Below are 12045 nucleotides of genomic sequence, written 5' to 3'. Positions count from 1 at the left end.
CACATGTTGCAATCCAGCAAGCTTTAATGATCTGTCTGCAGCCTGACCTTCACTGGTGTCACTTTCAGAGGACGGTAAAAGAAACACCTCACCGCTGCAGGCCCGGGGCGACTCTTAGGGGTTCTAGGTAAAGGAAAAGATCATGTAGGCTTACCACCATCCTATTAAGTTGACTGAATGCAGGTCTAATGGAACAAAATGAAGCGGCTGCAGAACTGAATTTTTTTTTATTAATAGGGGTTTATATAATGTAACTGCCCTTAAAGCTGGTTAACTTATCAATATCATGCTTTGGATATCATTTGATTCAGCTTCAAAGTTAATGCATTGCATGATACGGTCATGTAATAAAGGAAGGATTTTGATCTTTGGACCTCAAAGCATTTTGCCGACTGAGGCCTTCAAGCAAGACCTCACATCAAAAGCGAGTCAGAGAAGCTGAAAGAGAGACTGAGGAATGCCATTAGTATGGCTCCCAGTTGCAACAGTATGCTAATCCCGAGAAGAGATGATAGTTTTCTATTTTATGTCAGCGTCATCCATACGGCAAGGTCAGACGGTACATGTGTCAGTCTGTCCCTCTCTGACAGATGGTTACCTGACATCACCCATGCAGTCAGGCTTTTAATACTTTATATCGCTGCACTCACTCACTCTCCTCTTTATAGTCGGTCTCTGCAAACCAAGACAGTTCCTTTTTCAATCAAAGACATCCAACTTGCTAATTTGCCGCATGCTTCTCTCTAAAGCTGCACCAAAAAAAGGAAGAAAGAAGCAGGCCATCATAGTACAAGTAACCTTGCTCCAAGGGTAGCCTTTGTGTTTAGCAAAGGGCTCAAATTGTTCCTTCTGAAAAGGGTTGGGGGGGTGCAACACAGCACTCAGTAGCAACATTTGCCCTCTTTTGCACAGAAGATAATGACCAAGAAGATTAGGAGGAGCATTACTGGCCATCTTCTGTGTGGCTAGCTGTCTTCAGGTTGTCATGGTGAAAGCTACTACTGAATACTACTCCATTAAAAATGTAGCTGCGTGTCTTTTACCTCTCCTGTGTTTACCTTTAATCACAAGCCTTCAGAGATATTTACGTGACCTTCAAGCCTGAAATTTTCACAAAGACAACAAAAACAGGGGGCTGGTAAATCCCTCAGCTAAAGCCTGCTGGGTGTGAAGGTTAGATTATGAATACCCTTCCGTAGTCGCTCTCTTCATTCATGTTAACAACCCCAAAAAATTAATCTTTTCATCGAGGCTCGTCTTTTCTCCTAGCCGGCATGAGATGAAGAAAAAAATGCCTTTAATAAGAGAAGCCAGAATCCAGGAAATCGAGTAGTTGAGTGAGGATAAGAGGTGGACGCAAGCAGACGGTTTGAGTTCTCTGGAAGCTCAACCTCCTTTTAGTACAGTCACCTCACTTGGCTAGCTCTCTCTCCCTCTCTCCCTCTCTCTCTCTCAGGGCTGACAGAATTATCTTCTGCATCAGAGCTGAGGCTGGGCCAACGCTCCACACAGAGGACTCCATTTCATGCAGCCGGCCCCACTGTGGCCAAGGAGACACTGCCAATCACGCTGGAGTATCAGTGGCATGGCCATCCACCATTTTGTGCTCCTCAAGGTCTTTGACTGTCCTGCTCAGCTGAGTGGAGCTGCTGCCTCTGCTTGCTCCGCTATCTCGTTACACAGATGGAAGTGTTTAACTTTAAGAGCACAGACCTGAGCGAGCAGCTTCCCCTCCTGTCTGTTTCTCTGCTAACTGCCATGACAGTCAACGAAAGCAGAAGTGAGATGTGTGGGTTTTTTTTTGTTCACTGAGAAAGATGGCCACCTAGAGCGCGGCTCTGCTGTTCCTCACAAGCCGAAGACAACGTCCTAGCAAGATCTGAGGATTGTGCCTTCTAAATATGGAGCTTTCAATCACTCTCTGTTGTAGATAACATTCTGTAGATAACATCAAATACAAGTGACCTAACATGTTTTAGTGCTTTCATAAGAGAGGTAAAAATCTATTTCTCCAGACTGAATAGCATAAAAAGATAAAACTTGGGCAACCCTTAGCAACATGATTAAATATTCCATCCAAAAATGATTAAGTGCACAATTTAATTAATAGCCTTGGGCGTGATTATTTTTACAATTTTATATTGGAAGGAATAGGTAGATATATTTGGCTTTCTCAAGAGGGTTCTTCCCTCGAGCTCAAAGAGAAAATTCTCAGAAAACGAATTTCATCATGTACACAAGTAGGCTACGGCACAACACACACACACACACACACACACACACACACACACACACACACACACACACACACACACACACACACACACACACACACACACACACACACACACACACACACACACACACACACACACACACACACACACACACACACACACACACACACACACACACACACACACACACACACACACACACACACACACACACACACACACACACACACACACACACACACACACACACACACACACACACACACACACACACACACACCATTCAGATGTTGTCAAACTGAAACACATGAGTTCATGGGCTAAATAAACACCGCTGAAGAGTCGGGCAAGTGAAGGATGTCCAAGGACAGATCTTGGAGAGAAACCAGGAAGTGTTTTTCCACAAAGACAATCACTCCAGGAAACCTTACATTCCACGCAGCCTTGTAGTCCATCTCTCCTAGGAAACCATTTCCTGACTCAAATCAATCTGCTGCTTTCTCAAATAAATTCTGTAATGTATCATCTCAGACAACATATACGTCAGGTCAGCTCTCAAACCAAACTCCAGTCCGGTAGAGTATATTGTTCGTATGATGTGATTCAAGCCTCTCTCACACATGCACTGCAACCATGAACTTTTCTAGACATTCCCCAGAGGACCTGTATGTGAGGACACACGTCTGAATCAGTAGGACCAGACATTAGACATACTTTACACTGCCAGCTCACAAGTACAAAGTCCACGTAATGTCCGATTGAGCCATGTGTAAATAGTGCAGGTCATTGGGCAGGGAATTCACAGCGAGCTAGTGGGCGTGTTTATGACGTTTCTATCATGAGGATGTTAAGAGGACATTTTTGCCCTCTGTGATGATGAAAATGTCTAACTGGACAGACAAGGAGATTCTGGACCTTCTGTTGGTATGAACGGACGCCGAAATTGTCAGATAAATTCATGGAACGGTTGTTTATAAAAGGCTCTACCCAGGTGCCTCCCCTCGCCTAAAAACCAAACGAGAACTTCCAGAAAGTGAGATTGATCCATGTGTGAAAGGGCAACTCAGGACAATGTCCGGACCTCCGGAGTTCATATGAAAAAACGTCTTGGGATATGACTCCCTTCTTGCTATATTCCACCACAGGCTTTTACCTGTCTTACCTTATCTAGAACCTGGATTTCATTCTTGTTTTCCTTTTATCCATTAAAATGCCTTAAGCAGTATCCAATTCCACCAAATCACCCCTCCCAAAAAGAAAAGATTACAAGAAAAACCTGTGAGATGCACCGGAGGCTTTCGTGCAAGTGCTGATCAGTGGACAACTGCCAGAAAACACTGCAATGCTGACTTCCTTGTGAGCCTGACATGGCAGTTACTACATTTACAGGGAGTGGGTGAGGTTACAAGCTCAAGTCAGGCTGGAGTAGTTCAGAGTGACCAAAAGAGGACACAGGAGGCAATAATATAAAAAAAAAAAGCAGAAAAGCCACACCCTTGCAGGGACGTAGAAGGAAAGCACATTTCTGTAACATCTATTGGTAAGTTTATCTAAGGAGAAAAGAGGTGAGGTTCCTCTCCAGGTTGGCCAAACCGACCTCTTGAGGGAACTCAAGTTTGAGAAGGGAAAGATGAGAGACCCATCAATATTAACTTACCACTGAGACCTCCTTTCCAAGCTCTTAAATATTTAATCGGCCTTGGACAGCTCTGTTGCTTCGTAGGCCGAGCCAGTGTGGATCCCTTCTACAAGACCACTCCTGTTCCTCCTCAATGAAGGCCTTGTCCGGTGGCACCACACTGCCCAAGGAACGGGCGTCTCCAAAGAATTCAGGATTTTTTTCCCCACCACAGGCAGCTCGAAGCTGACAGAGTTGGTTCTCTGTGTCTTATAAGAGAAGGGCATGAATCCTGAATTCAGGCTGGAAACCTGAGTAGGCAGCGTAATTTATCTCACCGGACAAACTGTCTCATCTGCTCGGCCATTTTATACCTGAAGTCTTTTCATTTTTCAAAACTAGCCCCCTGTTTAGGCCTCCAAAGATAGGCAAAACTGTGAGCTACACTGAGCTACAAGCATGGGGGAAAAGGTGACGTCGAACTGTTGATGTTCTGATGGAAAGCAAAGAGGAGGAACCAGTTCTGCAGCAGTGTAACGTGGCAACTGACAACAGAGACTGGAATGACACCTCTAGCAAGCCACTTCCTTGTTCCATTTAAACCCTGACATGATGTTGCTTGAGTTTTTCAAGTAGGCCTATAGCTAGTTACACAGCGTTAAATTATTCCAAGGATACTGGCAGTTTTTCACTGTAACAATGTTATTCTTTCATATCTAAATCAAATTTGTTTTTGTTTCTTTCCGGGAGTGAGGAAGGTCAGTAAAATGTTAGCTGAAAGTGGTGAGGTTTTTGCTGTGCTGTAATGACTATAGTGTTTTGGATCTGGGGCCTGTGTGTTTCAGCACACTTACAAGTGTAGCAGCAGGGCCCGGCTGCATCTCATGAGCCATGCATCATGTCAAGAAAGCACTCACTGGAGCATTTCAATTTGCTTTTGTGTGTCTCCCCGGCCTTCTTCACTGCCCCAGGTAGAGAAGAATGGAGGAGTGCATCACCCAGTGTGAGTGAGTGAATGAGGGAGAGGGAGGGGAGTGTGTGTGTGTGTGTGTGTGTGTGTGTGTGTGTGTGTGTGTGTGTGTGTGTGTGTGTGTGTGTGTGTGTGTATGTCTGTACAAGAGACACATAAAAAGTATCAGAGAGAGTGATGAGCCTCACAACCACTTCCTTCCAGCGTTCAAACCATCGCAGAAGTCTCTCGTTTAATCCTCTGTCCTCTCTGTCGAGCTTTTTAAGCGTAATCCTGAAATACCTTTTCAAAAATCCAGTTATGTAATTTTTTTCTAAAAGTATCCATAGTTAAGTTCTTCCCTGTCACCTTAAAAGCTGAACTGCAGTAAAAATATAAATTAAATATCATATGCGGAGGTAAAATTCAAGTTTAGTCACAAATTTGGAGTACAAAATTACAATGAAAGCTACAAGGGTCAGTATAAAAAAGGATGGAGTATGCTTAACAATTGACAGCAACTTTAGAAACATAAAGGTGTTAGGAAGGTCTTGATTAACAATGCGTTTTGCCTAAAGTTCAAGAAACCAACCAGTATTTCTACTCTGGAAAACGAGCCCTATGTTGGCTGTATGTCAGTAATTGAAAAATGATTAAACAGAATTTTTTTTAAAGATATGGATCATGTAAACATAATATTACCTAAATTACTTAAGATATTAAATCAAATTTAGTAGGGCTAGAATTTGTGATTATAATCTTGAATAATCTTTTTGTCACTTTTGCACAGCCCGAGGCCATTTTACTAACGTATTACAAAGAAAATCCATGGTTTACTATTAAATCAGTTTAAAATAATATAAAACAGAGAAAAGCAGTAAAGCCTGAATCAAAAATTTAACTCATCATTCCAGTTTTACAGTTTAGGGATTTTTTGGTGAGCTGGTAAACTTGGAGCGTTTTCCCCATGGTCTGGTTTCTTTTCACAAAGAGAAAAAAGTCAGGTGAACCAAAATCCTCAAAGCAATTTCAGTCAAAAAAACCCAAAAAACCAAAAAAAAAAACCAACTGGACTGGTTGTTAGTCTAGGAAGACGTTTCACCTCTTATCCAAGAGGCTTCATCAGTTCATGTACGCATCTGACCAGGCTGGGACTGGTCACAGGCTTATGTGAACCAAAATGCATCACTACAAACCACGTGAGAACTTTCCTTTAACTTGGTGAGATGTGTCTCAGGGGGAGGGGCAGAGTGTAAATACAGGAAGAAGGTCCTGGGTTCTGGACTAGAGCATATTTCTGTGAGAGAAACAGTGCACTGCAATTCTACAGCTAGCTGCTACTATGACTACGCAAACTGCTACAGTGCTTGGCAGCATCCCAGAATGCAAACCGCACCTGGCTACAGGAGCCTCTTACCTTAAACTTGTAGACTACACCTAGGGGTAAGGTCGCATTGAGGTTGGATTATGTTCCCACCACAAACTAATCGCTCCTGAGTTCGTTTGTAACCAGACTGTTAGACCACCTCCTCAAAAGGGTGTCAAATGGTTGTTTTGGTCAGCGCCAGAGTGCGATTACTGCGTTCACACCTGCCCAAACGAATCACACTAAGATGGAAAAGGAACCAAAGTCTGATTTAGCCAGACTAAAAGAGTACTGGTGTGAAATCACCATCAGAAACAGACTCTCTATAAGACACGACCTCAAGATCGAGTAAAAATGCAGGAGCCACCTTGGAACCCTATGCCTTTTTTTGCCTTGTTTTTAAGTTACTTTAGCGATGTATATTACCACACAATCGTGTAATTAATCTAATTACAACTAAGTCATCTCAACACAGAGCACATGGGGACCTCTAAAAGCCCTTCTTTGCTCTGTGAATAATCCAGTCTTGGTTCACTATAACACTACAACACCCAAATTATAAAACTACTCGAAATGCCATCTCTGCTAGAGCAAAAGCAAACAGCCCTGACCCCCATGACCTCAGCTGGTGAGTTGAACTGAAAACCTGAACACACAGATTAGCCCATAGTGAAGCACGGGCACATTTTACAATTGAGACGGACTCAAGAATGTCTTGAAGGCTTGTGAAAGTTACTACAGGAACTCTAAGAGCACAGAGACAGCGGGAAGTGTCGGTATCCCAGAAGGAAACATCACAAATCACATCCAGGATTAAAATCACTGAGCTCATTTGCAGAAACATCCACCATCCACCTATCCACTATATCTGTTGCACCCATCTGTAAGACAAATGTGTCGACGGCAGCAGATTCCTGCCTCTATCGCCTCCTCCTTGAGAACCTGTTTGCCCTGCCACACCAGGGAGAAGGAGCATCGCCACCATTTTGATTGCTCTTCTCAGCCCCAGCATTGTCGCAGCACAGTGTGTCAAGCTCACAGTCTCCTTGTCAGCAAGATTTCACACAGTGGCCAGGGGAACTGCAGAGCGTAGCACGCACACACACACACATACACATACAGTAACTGCTCCAGGAACACACTAAAGCCTGCAAACAAACCTCCTTCACTCTCATGAGAGGCTGGTCAACAAACACCTTTAGGATATAATGTGTGAAAAGTCACCTAAGGCTTTTAAGTACAGTGGACATTACAAGGTGGGGGCTTGTTAATAAGTGCTCATGAGTCCAAATAACTTTTAAAGTATTTCAATATACTTGCAAATAAAGAAGTATACCCTCATAATAACAGACACACGCGTGTCACCGAATAAACAGCAGAGTCAATTAGCTCCTGTGTCAATACTTAGTCAAATTATGACCATAAACAATTCAAAGTCATCAGTTCACCCAAAACTCATCCATCTTGAGAACTTCCTTTAAGAAACTATCTGCACGCATTATATTTCACTCTCTCACAAACACACACACAAAAAAAGAGAGAGTGAGTGTGAGTGTGAGTGTGTGTGTGTGTGTGTGTTTGTGTGTGTGTGTGTGTTGAGACCACTTTGTTGAACATTAACCACCTGCATGGCCCAAACACTGCATTATTCAGCATTAAAATTCCTATCTCATCCACGTGTCCCTCAGACATCACAATCACAAAACAGCCCCAAAAGTGTCAGCTACAAAATCTTACGCAAAAAAACAAAAAACAAAATCTCACATATTTACTCACCAAATGATGTTTAATCATGCAATAAATAAATAAATAAATAAATAGATAAATAAAGGCAGCAAGTTCGTGGAGTTCACCTTGAAAGCACCACTAAAAAGCATCTAACCTCACTTTTCAGAGTTCTTCTGCTTCCTGTAGCAACTTCCGAGCTGAAAAAGGGCAGAAAAAGAAGCAGAAGAAGCAGAAGAAGGAGAAGGAGAAGAAGAGGTTGTGGCCGATCATTTATGAACACAACCTTTGTTCTGGCGTGAGGGATCCCGCCTGTCTGTCTGTCTCCAGGGCTCTCCTTGGAGACTCATCTGCTTTCCTCCATTTTATGGTGAAGCCCTACTAGTATGACATACCTGACTTGAGACCAGTGACAGCAAAATAGGCATCCAAACAGTGCAGAGAGGGGACAAGCGCGGAACAATGTAGCAATGAGAGCAAAAACATTAGACCACAAATATATAAAGCCACTATTATATCACCACCATCATGAGAGATCTATCTCCAACCCTGTGGAGAACCGACTCCAAAAAAATCGCCACCAGATAAGGTTTCTCTTTTTTTTTTTAAATATTGAGAGGAGCAGGAGAGGGAGGGAGAGAACATATAGCTTCCTCACTACTGGACATGGCTTTCATAGTGTTTGAGAGTGTGTGTGTGTGTGTGTGTGTGTGACTGGACCAGCGGCTATGCCAGCTCCTCTGTGTCGCTAATGGAGGCTTGGTTGGGAGAGAGGAGAGCAATCCGTGCAATGGCTTCTCCATGAAGCTAACGCGCAACAACACGCACGGCCGGAGAGGGGACGCACAGCCGGGCTCTATAATTCCCCTGACCAGACATGTCAGAATAACAAAAATGCTCCGCTCCTGCTGCTGAAAAACACGCAGGCGACCCCTCTTTACACCGCCGCCTCCATTTCCTTGTGTCACTTTGACAACAAACCGAAGGCGACACGGCGAGGAAGCGCTATAGGTTGCTTAGGATATTAACTGGGAAGCGAGAAGACCCACTTGACTTTGGCTGCATGGGTGCCAGCCGGAGCGCCCACACGACTAAAAATCTCGCCCCGGCTTCCTCTCCCAAAGTGTGGACTAAAAGGAGAAAAGGTGGTGGTGTTGGTGCTGGTGGTGGTGGAGGAGGGGGAGATCAGCTCTTTCCAGGTCACTCACGAGGCGCTCTCCAAATTATATCCCATGATCTACCATACCGACGTTCTCGCAGACCTTGAAAGCCCAGCCGAAAACCTTGGCGAAACTGGAAATATAGTGCAAGAGGGGGGAAAAACTCACTGGTACAATCTCCTCAAGCGATCCTCCCAAAAGTTGTCCTCGAATTTCATGCGTGCGCCCGGTCGGTCTAATGGATGATCGCCATCTTTCCTGCTTCTCCTTTGCTGCAGCTGCAGATGACCTGAGATCCGTCTGTCTCTGAATAATGAGCAACCACACAGACAAGGAAGACAATCTGCAAAGCAGGCTACACAAAGAAGTTTGGGAGACTAGCAAGCACCAGAGGGTGCACAAGAGTTTACGATGAGACGAGGGAGCATCAGCAGGATGGACAACGTCTATGTCTGAGAAGCTCATCCTTCATCTAGACTGAAGTCAGATCGCCCTGAAAGCCTGATCAGCGGCACAGACCACCACCACATAGATACATGCGGCTCTGTGAATTTTATATAGGCTTTTCCATACCGTGTCTGCCACGTCATGGGGTTATCTGCAGTTCACTTTGGTGGTGATGATGCTGCTTCACACTTCAACCAGACAGACAACAAGATAGATAGATAGATAGATAGATAGATAGATAGATAATGCAGACTTGACACATCCCAATTTTATAAACAAATAAACATCAAAATAAGAATATATGAATATATGTTTAAATGTCACCAGTTCCATTTAACACTAACTCCATCAAATATTCATAATCACACTCTCCCCAAATGTTGTTAATCTCCACACAAATAAAATCTGAATTTTTACACAATTGTGTTAATTCATTCTTTTCCCTCATTCAGAAAAAAATAATGGCCAGTGTTGTTGTTTTAGTATGTTGTAGTATGTTGTCATTTCACTGTTACTGTTAAGAAGACATGATGATGATGCTGCTACTGCTACTGCTGCTGCAGGCGGCTGCTCTGTCCACCAGCTGCTAACAACGAGGGAGCCCAAGACAAAAGGTGCAGGGTCCTGTTCAGATGTATGTCAGTGTAAGGATGGGTGGGTGGGTGAGAGGGAGGGGGTTGAGCGGCAAGGAGAGGCACACATGGGAGGGTGGATAGTGAGGAGAAGACTCTACCTTGCATGCTTGAGTGACTATAATGTCATCTTGTGCGTTGATGTTTTTTCTTGAATATAATTGAACGTGTTGGTAATTGTTATTATCATTTAGATGCACTTGAATACTGTATATTTTGATTAACGATGTAACGGTTCTCCTCACATTACTGCACCGTGAGATGTTTTGGATGTGATGACAATTTCATGAGATACGTAGAATTCTTTCTTCCAAATGTTTTTACGTTAATACTAGCTCTCTGATGTGAAGCTCGCTTTTATTCTATAACTGACCTCAGTTGATCTTTAACTCTCTCTCTGAAAGTTACATTGGGCTTAGGATGTAATTATTCGTGCTGCCGAATTATGAGAAATTATTATAAAACACATACTTATACATAATATATTTATGTAAATGCCAGTTATTTCTTAATACTTGTAATTAATGTGATCTGTATGCTGTACCCTGCTGTGCGAGTGAGGCTCATTTTGGTTTCCTTTTGTCTTTTGCAGACAGTAGATGGCAATAACAACATCTGCCCTCATTATGAACAAAACCATGTTAACTGTTCTTTAACAATTAGACAATTAATATAAGTTTTTGTTCATTCAGAAAGTCATTTGCATCCCAGAAACTTTGTTTTTTTTACTTGATACTACTGTCTGCGACACCTGAAAAACCTCAGCCACAAATCTTATGAGCGGGCTCACTAGTGATTGTTTGCTGATTTACAGGCAGAGACACAGAGAGGAATTAAATTTGTGTATGATACAGACGTAGTTAATCATGTTTGACAAGTGTTGGTGTTGCCTCTTGCAAGACTCAGTTATGAATTATGGATTGTGGAATACATTTGATTTTTTTGTGGAATTGAATAGAAAGCTACAGATAAGGAATGATGTTCAGTCAGTGCTCGTATCACCAACCTCCTATCCATGTCATCGGTGCTAACCTAAGGGCTAGATTCTCAACAATGCCGTTAAACAGAGTGATACAAACAGTGTCTAAAATATGTGACACCTTTGAATCTGAATCATGCCGGAATATGAAATATATGATGTGCTATTAAGCATAAGGTGACAGATGGAAACAGGAATGAGCCTTTTAAAAAATAGTGCCAGTTCTCCTGTGCAGTGACGCACATAGCCCCATGTATTTCCAAAACACTGTGGCCAATGACCACTTGGCCCAAAAATGACTTCCTCCTCCTTCAGGGTTACGTCTTATGCCCTGTTCCTCATGCTTTTTATTTGCACTCAAAGCATCTTCAAGAATATTGAAAGCACACTAAAAAATACCTGTATTGTGATGTCTCGACAGATCTTTGAAGGAATGTCTCCGGAGGAACGACGTGTGAAATACACACACCCGTGCAGACAAACACACACACACTGTGTTGACAGTGCATCCTGTGGGGGCTTGGTAGCAGCGGGGGTTTATCACGCTGCTTGGACATATGGTTGCCACGGCAAATCTGATTAATATGGTATGGCCAGGAGTCCAGCGTACAGCAGAGGACAGACTGCACCAGGACATCCCCACTGGTACGGCCTCCCCCGCACACCGTGCCAGGCCTCCATCCAACTCAGCTAAAAACAGACCAGTCGTCAGGGATTCAGATGGTGTAAGCGGTGGGAGAGCAGGGGGATATAGGGGTGCTGTACAGATTTAGAAGGTGATTTTTTGAATGTATTAAAGGTCCCTATTGTAAAAAGTGAGATTTCAACTTCTTATTTGATTATAAAGCAGGTCGAGGTGCCACATAAAGCATCAAAATGCTCAATCTTCAGAGAATTGCACGCAGCCAGTATTCAGAAACTGTGCCTTTAAA

At 43.2% G+C, this 12045-nt stretch overlaps 1 protein-coding gene across 1 annotated transcript in view; it reads right to left on the bottom strand.

Annotated features, from left to right (window-relative positions):
* znf462 (zinc finger protein 462) overlaps window positions 1-9868 on the bottom strand; it is a 52203-nt gene extending 42335 nt beyond the window's left edge. Inside the window, exon 1 of the mRNA XM_083929495.1 lies at window positions 9224-9868. The gene's annotated coding sequence lies outside the window, so the exon portion shown is untranslated. The remainder of the gene's footprint in view (window positions 1-9223) is intronic.
* Window positions 9869-12045: the final 2177 nt, after the last annotated feature.

This window comes from Echiichthys vipera, assembly GCF_963691815.1.
Source record: "Echiichthys vipera genome assembly, chromosome: 16".
Taxonomy (NCBI): Eukaryota; Metazoa; Chordata; class Actinopteri; order Perciformes; family Trachinidae; genus Echiichthys; species Echiichthys vipera.
The sequence above is the reverse complement of the archived record's forward strand: the minus strand, read 5'-3'. Positions and strand labels throughout refer to the sequence as shown.